The sequence below is a fragment of the Danio rerio genome, chromosome 1 (genome assembly GCF_052040795.2).
Source record: "Danio rerio strain M-AB ecotype USA chromosome 1, GRCz13ab, whole genome shotgun sequence".
Classification (NCBI taxonomy): domain Eukaryota; kingdom Metazoa; phylum Chordata; class Actinopteri; order Cypriniformes; family Danionidae; genus Danio; species Danio rerio.
In genome coordinates this window covers 25,994,656-26,006,675 of record NC_141021.1, presented here as the reverse complement: position 1 = coordinate 26,006,675, position 12,020 = coordinate 25,994,656, and the positions used below count along the sequence as shown (strand labels likewise).

Here is a 12,020-nt window from a genome sequence, read left to right as displayed (position 1 = left end):
CGTGTCTAAGGAGGAACATCGTTTACCTGAGAGCGGTTCTCATCTGCAAACGCTGAGATAGGGATTCGCTTGTAGTCTTCTCTTAATAAAGACGTGGCTCTAGTTGCTGGTGATTGTCCTGTCTCTACAGATTTGGTAAGTGAGCGACCAGTGCTCTTTGTTTATTCAGTTTGTCCGTATCGAACTAAGTTAACTATTGCACCAAGATAAAACAAGCGGCTTTCTGACACTACCTGCTGTGTGCATCTAAGTTTCCAGGAAATGCGGAGGGTTTTTTTCTCTCCTTCGTCGTGCGGTCTCAAACATTGAATGAAAAATACACGCTTAGAGCAGTTCCTCGAATCAAATATCTCGTTTGTCGCGAGGGGCATGAATAAATTCCCTGAATGAAAGAGCCAAACTGCAGTTAAAGTCCACCATTTAATAATTTGGCAAATAATTCGACTACAGATGTCCATGTAGGTTAAACACCATCACTTTCTCATGTGTGTGTGTGTGTGTGTGTGTGTGTGTGTGTGTGTGTGTGTGTGTGTGTGTGTGTATTTTGACTCTAAAACTCGCGTGTGCCCAAATAGACACTCCCACACCCTCCCACTTTAGTTCCTCCGACACTCCCCCTAAACAGAGCTGGACACGTCCACTTTTCTGACTTTTTCCAAAGTAGAGGTGTGAAAACACCCTGCTGAAACGAGGGGGTTTCATGGCCCTTTAAGTGAATGAAGCTACAGTACATATGATCAAAGACATATTAAATACACACAAATTAACATAAATAAATATCAAGTAATCCATCATTCGGATTAGACATTAAACATAGGTCCTGACTTTCTGTGGTCATTAAAAATTCCATCGCATTTAAAAAAGTAAGGGTGTAACCCAGAGTCCTGGCCAAATTCCGTCCATCAGCCCCCATCATGGCCTTCCAATACATCCCATCCACTGAATTGGCTCTATCACTGTCTCTCTACTCCACCAATAGCTGGTGTGAAGAGTGCAAACTGACACTGTTGTCCCGTGGCTGCTGTCACATCATGCAAGTGAACTGAAAGCCTTCAAAAAGTCAATATTGTGGCTAAATAAGATTATATTTATAACAACTAAATGTATATGAAATATAAGTGGCTTATAAAAGTGGCTTATTTTTTTTTTTTTTTACTTGAATGAGCTGAAACAACACAATTCTTAAGATTTCACTGGCACAATAAAATTTTTTTTGTTCAATCCACACAAATTTGTTAAAAGTGCTAAATTAACTTAATCAATTTGTGTTGAGGCAATATGAATGAACTGTGGGGAACCCTGCATTTTTTACAGTGTACAGAGGATATCACAATTATATGTAACCAGGTTAAAAATTGTTGTATAGTTGTCTGAATAGTTTAATTTAAATTTAACATTTGGTAACATTTGGTGTGCGATACGTTCAACTGCTGAGCAGCGCATTTGGTGTGGCACCCACTATAATCTCTCAAGGGACACCACTAGTCTCTCACTGGACATCACTAGTCTCTCACAGGACATCACTAGTTACTCACAAGACATCATTAGTCTCTAAAATGACATTAATAAACTTTTACAGGACATCAATACTTAAAAGAGATCACTAGTCTTTCACAGATATCACTAGATGCTTACAGGAGTCTCTCACTGTAATATGATGTATACAACACAAACCTAGTATTCAGTGCTAAATGACCAACTACATTAATGTTGACAACACCTTTTAATTCAGGGTGTGAAATGGGATTTAAATAATTTTCTACTCTCAGCCGCTGTCAGCAGGAACCTCTGACATTCATGACAGGGAATCTCATTAGCTTCACACAAACCCCGTCAGTTTAATGATGCAATAACCATGCATTTAATTTCAGGAAACCAGCAGCAAACATGTAAAAAAGATGTATACCAGACTGAGAACATGTAATTTGGCCCATCTGAGTCACAGAGAAAAACGACACATGAAAGAAAGCAAAGGAAAACGTAATAGTCTGATAAATTTCAATAAAAATAAGAACATTTTCACTTTGTGTTATTTAATTTATTATCGTTACATGTATTTTACAATGTCATTTTACAGTGTTCTGTTACAGTATAAATATACTGTACATTTAAGCACTATTATTAACAATCATGTCTTTACTAGGGTTAAGGTAAAGAACAGGGAGGAAAGCATTGTAAATTGTAAGTGCTCTCTGGTTGCATTATTACTATATAGGTAAGATTTTTCTTATTTGTTTAAAAAAAAAACTTAAGCATGTTAAGGAGAAATATATGGCTCAATTGAAAGTTAATATATTGTATATAGGGTCTACATGTTTATACAACAGTTGAGTCTAAATCTTGAATCTTGAATCTGAAGGAAGAAATGTCTGGATGTGTTTAGCATTTTTCCCTTATCGCAAACACAGCAGTAATCTGGTAGTGTTTGCGCTGCTTTGGTTTTTTTCGAGGATAATTAATGTGGTCTCCCGATTACTGTCACAGTTGTGGATCTATCTGCTCTTCATTTGAAGTGTCTGCGTTGTGTGACAGTTCATTATTTATGGTATGTGTTTCTAGTGTGTGTGCTTCTCTCTCTGTGCTTGTGTGGGACTCGTGTGCCTGTCAGTGGGTGTTTGTTTTCGTGGCATCAGCTGAGCGGTCACATGATCCTTGTTACCGGAACTATTGCGTGTCACCGCTCGGCTGTTAATCAGCGCGCTACAGGTGTAGCGCATTTTTGTGCCTATAAATGTTCAGCGTTCCTGTCTCACTTTGTCAGTTCGTTGTATGCTCACGGTGTTTTGTCTTTTGTCAGGATCCTCTCGCTGATTCTCGCTGGTGGTGAGTGGCTCGGTTGCTTCCTCGTTTCCCTTTCAGATGCTTCCGGTTCCTTTGATGATGACTGTTTGATTCACTCTGTTGACGAGTGACATGAACTTTCTATCGGCGCTGCCGACCAAGATCGCTACTGTTATTCCTGCTAAAAGACTGTGTACTTCCAGCCACTCACCATTTCCTCTGTCTTTTTCTGTGATCTTCATTAAAAAACTTTTACTTGCAATTGGGTTCCACGTCCTGATTATTGAGCGTCACAGAACGAACTGACCAACATGGACCCAGCAAGTGCCGCAGAAATTCAGGAGGTGCTTTCACGCAGTGTCGCCAGGATGGATCATCAAGACCAACAGATGAAAATGACCAGCCAAGCCATCCAAGCACTGGTCAATCAAGTTTCGGAGCTGACTACACAAGTCCAACGACTCAGCTCGGGTCTCAGCGCCGGATCCTCCTTACCAGCTCCCTCCGTCGACCCACCAGCCAGCCCGTTGGTCAACGAAACTCCCCGAACCACCGAACCACGACTACCTCCACCACAACCTTATGCAGGTGAACCCCATTTATGTAGAGCCTTTATTGCCAAATGTTCACTTTACATATCTCTTCAACCATCATCTTTTCCCACCGAAGAGAGCAAGGTGGCGTTTTTAATTAATCTATTGACTGGCAAAGCGGCATTATGGGGAACCACGGCAGGGGAGAAGAAACTTCCCTGCTGTCTGTCTTTTAAGTCTTTTTCAGAGGAGCTCAAGACGGTGTTTGATCAGGCTGCTTCGGGGAGGGAGGCATCCAGACGTCTCGCGGAGCTTTGCCAGGAGGATCACAGTGTGGCGGATTACTCCATTGATTTCCGCACCCTGGCGGCTGAGTGTGGCTGGAACAGTGAAGCCCAGTGGGACATGTTCTTTCACGGACTCGCGGACCACATAAAAGACGAAATTTATGCATTGGAGCTGCCCAAGACGTTGGAAGGTCTCATCAGTCTGGCTATAAGGGTGGACAACCGTCTGCAGCGCAGAGGCGTTCACAAGGAGTTCCGTCCTCAGGCCTGCTTTCCAGAGGCTACAACCCCCGATCCGGAACCTGAGCCCATGCAGGTGGGAAGATTTCGCCTCTCGTCGGAGGAGAGACGTCGTCGTCGCACAGGGGGACTGTGCATGTACTGTGGGGTTGGTGGTCATTATGCAGCCGTATGTCCAGTCAAGAACAAACCATCCACTGGTAAGAGTTTTTTGGTGGGCGAAATATTGACTGGGAAGGACACTTCAGGTTCCACTTTTCTACCCATTAAATTGGGAGTTAACTCGAACTTTCATTCCTGTGATGCGCTCATCGATTCAGGAGCTGAAGGGAGTTTTATCGATTCTGATCTAGTTAATAAGTTAAAAATTCCTTGTTTTCCTCTTTCTTCACCCATAGCTGTTCATGCACTTAGTGGACTACCTCTTCCTACTATCACGCACATCACGGCCCCTATTAGACTTATTACTTTAGGAAATCATACTGAAACTATTTCCTTTTTTCTCACTAAGACTATTAAGAATCCTGTCATTCTGGGACATCCGTGGTTGGTGTTACACAAGCCACATATTAACTGGGGCCACAACACAGTTTTTTCTTGGAGCGAGAGCTGTCATAAGTCTTGTTTATTGTCTGCGTGTTCCACTGTGTCTTGTTCTGTGTTTCAGGAAGAGCAGGTGGATCTGTCAAACGTGCCCCGTGAGTACCATGATCTGAAGAGAGTGTTCAGTAAGTCCCGGGCTGCTTCTCTACCTCCTCACCGTCCCTATGACTGTGCTATAGACTTATTGCCAGGTACGTCTCCGCCTAAAGGCAAGTTATATTCGCTGTCTGTTCCAGAGAGGGAGGCCATGGAGAAATATATTTCTGATTCTCTAGCAGTCAAGATCATCCGCCCGTCTTCTTCACCGGCGGGGGCGGGATTTTTTTTTGTGAAAAAGAAGGATGGTTCCCTTCGTCCGTGCATAGACTATCGAGGGCTGAACAGCATCACGGTTAAGAATACTTATCCTTTGCCGCTGATGTCTTCAGCCTTCGAGCGTCTGCAGGGGGCGAACTTTTTCACAAAATTAGATCTTCGCAATGCTTATCATTTGGTTCGCATAAGACCCGGGGATGAGTGGAAAACAGCGTTTAACACCCCTAGAGGGCATTTTGAGTATTGCGTTCTGCCCTTCGGCCTTTCCAACGCTCCGGCTGTTTTTCAGGAAATCGTCAATGACGTGTTGAGAGATATGATAGATCAGTTTATTTATGTCTACCTGGATGACATTCTGATTTTTTCCCACTCTCTCCAGGAGCACATTCAACATGTCAGACGAGTGTTGCAGAGGCTGTTAGAGAATGGGCTTTATGTCAAGGCGGAGAAATGCGTTTTTCATGCACAGTCGGTTCAGTTCTTGGGACATATCGTGTCAGTCGAGGGGATGCGCATGGATCCAGAGAAGATTCAGGCTGTGGTAGATTGGCCAACCCCGGATTCCCGTAAGGCCCTGCAGAGGTTTCTGGGTTTTTCCAATTTCTACCGGCGTTTTATCCGCAATTTCAGCCAGCTCGCCACACCTCTGACTTCCTTGACCTCCTCCAAAACGCCGTTCAGGTGGTCCAGTGCAGCCGAGGCTGCCTTCTCCAAACTAAAAGGCTGTTTCGTTTCAGCCCCGATCCTCATTGCCCCTGACCCTTCCCGGCAGTTTGTGGTGGAGGTCGATGCGTCGGAGGTTGGGGTCGGAGCCATCCTGTCCCAGCGTTCCGCCTCGGATGGCAAGGTCCATCCTTGCGCGTATTTTTCTCATCGATTATCTCCTGCAGAAAGAAATTACGACATTGGTAATCGAGAGTTGTTGGCCATCAAGCTTGCTTTGGAGGAGTGGTGTCACTGGTTAGAAGGCTCGGGGGTGCCTTTTATCGTCTGGACCGATCATAAAAATCTTGAATATATTAGATCCGCTAAAAGATTGAACTCCAGGCAGGCTCGGTGGGCATTATTTTTCGGACGGTTTAATTTTACCATCTCGTACAGACCAGGTTCCAAAAACATCAATCCTGATGCGTTATCACGTCTTTCCGATCCTTCAGATCGCAAGTCATCTTCTGATTCTGTACTTCCTCAGAACATCGTCGTAGCTAACATATCTTGGGAGATCGAGTCGAGGGTCCGTGCAGCCCTGGATGGGGTAACGCCCCCGATCGGATGTCCACCGAGTTGTTTGTTTGTGCCAGAGGGATTACGGTCCGACGTCGTCCGGTGGGGTCATTCCTCCAAGGTAGCTTGTCACCCAGGGGTGAGTCGCACATTATTTGTTATCAAACAACGATTTTGGTGGCCAGCTATGGCTCGCGATGTGCGTGATTTTGTTTTGGCTTGCTCTGTCTGTGCGGTTTCCAAGTCTTCCAATCGCCCACCTGCTGGACTCCTCCAACCGCTGTCAGTGCCTTCGAGACCCTGGTCACACATTTCGCTAGATTTTGTTACGGGTCTTCCATCCTCTAATGGTAACACGGTAGTTTTGACCGTGGTGGACCGGTTCTCGAAGGCTGCTCATTTCATCTCTCTGCCCAAATTACCATCAGCCAGAGAGACAGCGGTTGCTGTCATTGATCATGTCTTTCGCATTCATGGCCTCCCGACGGATGTGGTCTCTGACAGGGGGCCTCAGTTTGTCTCTAAATTTTGGAGAGAATTCTGCCGTTTATTGGGGGCCACTGTTAGTCTTTCTTCTGGTTTTCATCCCCAGAGTAACGGCCAGACCGAGAGAGCCAATCAGGATCTTGAGCGCACATTGCGATGTTTGGTCTCGCAGAATCCATCCTCTTGGAGCCAACAACTTTCGTGGGTGGAGTACGCACATAATTCGTTACCAGTGTCTGCCACGGGCCTTTCTCCGTTTCAGTGTAGTCTAGGTTACCAGCCACCAGTTTTTCCTAGTCTGGAATCTGAAGTTGCGGTTCCCTCTGTTCACGCCTTTGTCCAGAGGTGCCGCCGCACTTGGAATAGGGCCAGACAGACCCTCCTCCAAGTGGGGAAGCGCACCAAGGCTAAAGCCGATCGCCACCGGTCTAAGCCTCCCGTTTACGTTGTCGGTCAAAAAGTGTGGCTTTCAACGAAAAACATTCCGCTCCGCACCGTCTGCAATAAGTTAGCTCCTAAATTTATTGGCCCTTTTATTGTCACTAAGATCATTAATCCTGTGGCAATCCGCCTCAAATTACCTCCAGCGTACAGGAGAATTCATCCGTGTTCCAAGTATTCAAAGTAAAGCCCGTTTTTCATACGGCAATTAATCCGCACACACCAGTTCCCCCCCCCGCCGCGTCTCGTAAATGGGGAGACTGCTTATTCGGTTAAGCGCATTCTGGACTCTAGACGGAGGGGACGAGGATTTCAGTACTTGGTGGACTGGGAAGGTTACGGTCCGGAGGAGAGAAGTTGGGTTCCGGCCGGGCACATATTGGACCACTCTCTTATCGATGATTACAATCGCCAGGTAGGCTCGTCTGGGGACGCCAGGAGGCGTCCGTAGGGGAGAGGGTAATGTCACGGTTGTGGATCTATCTGCTCTTCATTTGAAGTGTCTGCGTTGTGTGACAGTTCATTATTTATGGTATGTGTTTCTAGTGTGTGTGCTTCTCTCTCTGTGCTTGTGTGGGACTCGTGTGCCTGTCAGTGGGTGTTTGTTTTCGTGGCATCAGCTGAGCGGTCACATGATCCTTGTTACCGGAACTATTGCGTGTCACCGCTCGGCTGTTAATCAGCGCGCTACAGGTGTAGCGCATTTTTGTGCCTATAAATGTTCAGCGTTCCTGTCTCACTTTGTCAGTTCGTTGTATGCTCACGGTGTTTTGTCTTTTGTCAGGATCCTCTCGCTGATTCTCGCTGGTGGTGAGTGGCTCGGTTGCTTCCTCGTTTCACTTTCAGATGCTTCCGGTTCCTTTGACTGTTTGATTCACTCTGTTGACGAGTGACATGAACTTTCTATCGGCGCTGCCGACCAAGATCGCTACTGTTATTCCAACACATTCTCACTCCCAACTCGTCACATACTGACGCTTGGTCAGGAACCCTCGGCGTCAGTTATTGACGCACAGGGTACCCCTTTAGCGTCATATTTAGACGTGCAGGGATTCCCTATAGAATCTGTGCCTGAGCCTGAGGCGTCATAGGGAGACGCTGGAGGCTCGTATAATTACCAATAGATGTCAACAAACTTTTTAAAACCTGATTTACGCCTATTATCATAGTTTTCTTATTTTAAAAATATGTAATTTTTATTTTGTTTATGAAAAGCGTCTGTAAACGGGGTCGAAACTACTGTATGAATAAACTTCGGCCCACGTGACATCCCTTCACGGTGAGTTTAACGCCGCTCTGCTATTGGTCAAACTGCATCAGCGGTGAGTTCTCAGATGAGTTCAACTGTCAACATTAAATATTACGTTAATGCTGCATAATATATTTTTATTGGAGATTAGTTGGTGTTTATAAATATTTTATCATTTACTTTATATTTAATGAGTGAAAATATATTCGGTTGTCCAGTTTAGGGTAACTATGCCTAATAAAACTTTGATTCATTCATATTATTTATTATTTTTTTACTTTAAAAAAATATTAAATTTCAAGTACTAAGTTTAAAAATGTTTTCGGCTGATATTTTTCATTTTAAATTATTTATTAAAGTTGGGGTCATTGTATGTGGCGATCTATTTTTTTACAGTCTATGCTCGCTATCCCAAGGTTCATTGCGATCCCAAGGTTCACTGCGGTTTTCCACAAGGTAAGTATAAAGTAAACAAATAAACACGATTTGTTGATAAAGCATGTACTGTAAACTAGCGACGTTATCTAATTACATCAAGTTCATTTATTAAAAACATATTTTTCTCACATATAACGTTGGTCATGCATTAGAACAATATATACATTTTAAGATAAGGAACAGTGTAACCAGATTGTTGTTTTCCACAATAGAATTCGTGCAAAATCTATATATAATATGCAATATGCAACTCTAATAATACAAATGTATTCGTAATTGTTTCAATATTAAAGAACATCAAGTGTTTCCAAAGGTTTATTGTAAAAACAATTATTTTCCATGCCTTTGCAGGAAAAAGGCAGAAATTCTGCCCGTCTGAGCACATTTTATTCAGTGTACAACACAAAACTAAACAAAAAAATAGCTTAATCTACCACACACACACACACACACATGTTAAATTGCACTTGTCTCTCTCTCTATCTCTGTTAACACATTTATATTTGTTTAATTAATTCTTGTGTCTTTCAGCCTGTTTCTGCCTATCACCATGAGTGATTCCTCAATACTCAGATTTATCATCAAGATCTCAATTATAAGCTCAAGTTTTGATGACAACTTGGTGATCTGCAGAAAGTACCACCATGTAAGGAAGGCCAAGACCACTCTGGAATCAGTCAAGGGTTAGTGAAGTTTTTCATTCCATGTATTTTAAATATCTACATTGTTTAGGCATATGTGATTGTATGAGATAAAATGCATTTATTCTTTCACTACTATTGTAATAACAGAAAGAAACGCATTAGTTTTACTATTACTATTGCTTATGACAAACATTAAAAAACTACAGCATAAGCTCACAAAATATTGTGGCCTAACTGTTTAAAACTAATTGTTCTGGGTGTTGATAGTGGCCAACCATTTGTTTTCTTTTTCAGAAAGTATTTTGTTTTGTCTGATTTTATGACACCTTATAGGCAATCAACTGTCCACATTGGGGTTTAGGAAATTAGAACTGCTTATGCTGCTTGTCTACTAGTCTTAGGATAAGTTAGAAATGTTATAAATGTACATTTTTTTGTTGTTTTTATCTGGTACAGCTCATAGGAACTCCAATCTTCCCAACTGTGAGAGGGCCTTGCTCCAGTGACTGTCATTGTGTATTTCATTGTTTCCATTAGTCCCTTTATCTGTAGACCTAGGTGACAGTGGGCTAGAGTAAAATTTTGGTTTTATTTAAACTAAGGCATACTGATGGCCTTTTTATCTCAGATTTGGTCATGCAAGTATTAATATATCCTAAAGTATTTTTATATTCTTTCCATTGGTGGAAAAGATGTTGGTATAATTATTTTTAATGGACTGCTAAGATCTCAGCAGACATTTTTCTGAGATATTCTTGAGTGGGAGTCTGTGCAATACAAGGTGGATAGTATTTGCAAGGAAGAGCCCTTCATCTGTTCTGCTTCCACACTAGATATACTGCCAATTTAAGTAGATATGAACCATAAGCATAACCATTTCAAGAATGCACGAGGTACTTTAAACTGTATGTGTTGAAACTAAATTAACAAGAAAACAGCTCTTTGATGTTCACCTAAGAAAATTAGATTAGAAGATATAAACTGTTATGCACTTGTTCTGTACTGTTTCATTCCTTTTTCAAACACTGGCATTTTTGAAGGTTTATTTACAGCTAAGGATTAAGAATTGACAGGAAGATTTGTGGACTACATCAACTAATGACACTACCTCCAAAGAGTTGCAAAAAGCTGTCCAAAGTTTCAGCACCATCTTTAAGCCCATGATTTTAGTGTGTTTCATGCCTAATCACATGAGTTTATATCTGAGATAGATGAACTATGTGATTGTCTTAAACTGATCTACAAGTAAATGCCAAAACTTATTGGTTTACTTATTTATTTATTTGTTTGTTTGTTTGTTTGTTTGTTTGTATATGTTAACCAGGTGAAATGGAGTGAGGCATACCAGGATATGCCTGGTTTTACTTTTGGGAAGGAGGTTGAACAGTGCAATATTTCTTCTATAGGATTGCAGTGACCAGACATGCTACTGTAACTCTCATGGTCATGTGCTGGAATTAGCAGATATTCAACAATTTGGCCATCTTGCCGACCTATTGATATCAGAAGGTAACAATATCCAGTTGAATTTGTTTTGGTTGTTCAGTAACCTATTTTAATAGTATTGTGATTTTTGATTGCTTATCACTGTAGACCGCAACAGCTCTGCAAAGCAAGTTGCAAAACAGAATCCATGAAACTGGCAGTGACTGGAAACCAGTTGGAAGACTTTGGTCTGTGATGTAGAGGAGTGGGCAGAGGGTGAGAAAATTCTTATTAATATTACATGTAGTCATGAAAAATTGTGTTACTATTACTGTCATTTTTTTTTCAGTAGCAGAAGCAAAGACAACAAAAAGAAGAAGTGATGTGGATGTCTTCGTCATATTGCATGGTATGTACACTAGACTTCTGTCAGTGTTGATTCTTTAAAAGTTGACGTATAATCCTTGTTATACAACTTTCTTTTCATAAATATATTTCAGACTCTGCTGACCCAGCAACAAAGAGGAGGGTGTTCAACATCATCCTGCTAGTCAGGATTCTTCAGGAGAAGCAGTGGATTATTGTGGCAGAGATGGTCAACCACTATAAATACCTTTCAACTCATCCTGGTTCTTTCAAAGAACTTTCCTGCTTGTTTGCTTCTGAAAAGTACTGGTATGTATTTGTATTTTTTGGCACAGACATAAGCATAAGGTTACCCAGTCCAAAGGATATTAATATATTTTTATGTTGCTGTGTTCTTCTTTTAAGATTCGACATGTGGCCTTAACGAAGAGGGGTTAAAAGGTCTATGGATCATCATTCTCAAAAAGCAACAAAATAACTGAGAAATAAACAACAATAAGATGGTGCAATCTAGAGACCTGCAAGGTACCTGCAAGTTTTGGCTGGAGCAGAGAACATAGATTTTTTTTTAAATAAAGCTCCAGCTGATGAGTATGACATTGACTGTGAATTTTCTTTTACTGTAATCCAGAAGTGGATGACCTTAACCCTGAATCTAAAGCATGTAATAAAATCTGTAAAAAATTAAATAAAATTGTCATCATCTATAACCAAATTGTGTTTTTTTTAAATACATAGATATGTACAGTATATAAGCATTCCTCTAAAATCAATCAGTGTTGTAAATTAAGAGCATTATTGTATGCCTCACTGCTTACAACATATAACGATTTAAGGAACTCTATATTAAAATGAAATTATTACATTAAGTGACATTAAGAGCTTTTAAAATATTAATTTTATGATACATTTTTATAATAAATTTAATTTTTGCATATACTTGGGCAAAAAATGTACATTATTATGGTCAACTGCTCAGATACCTCCA

The 12,020-nt window shown here is 41.5% G+C and overlaps 1 long non-coding RNA gene across 6 annotated transcripts; it reads left to right on the top strand.

Annotated features, from left to right (window-relative positions):
* The first annotated feature begins 8,579 nt into the window (after positions 1–8,579).
* LOC147846836 (uncharacterized) lies at positions 8,580–11,747 on the top strand. 6 transcript variants are annotated; one of them, XR_015476602.1, is made up of 8 exons: positions 8,580–8,615; positions 9,129–9,280; positions 9,698–9,749; positions 10,648–10,750; positions 10,835–10,942; positions 11,019–11,075; positions 11,167–11,341; positions 11,438–11,747. It is a non-coding gene; the product is annotated as an uncharacterized LOC147846836 (long non-coding RNA). The 6 variants fall into 6 exon arrangements; XR_015476601.1 differs by having other exon boundaries at positions 11,016–11,075; XR_015476599.1 differs by having other exon boundaries at positions 10,566–10,750.
* Positions 11,748–12,020: the final 273 nt, after the last annotated feature.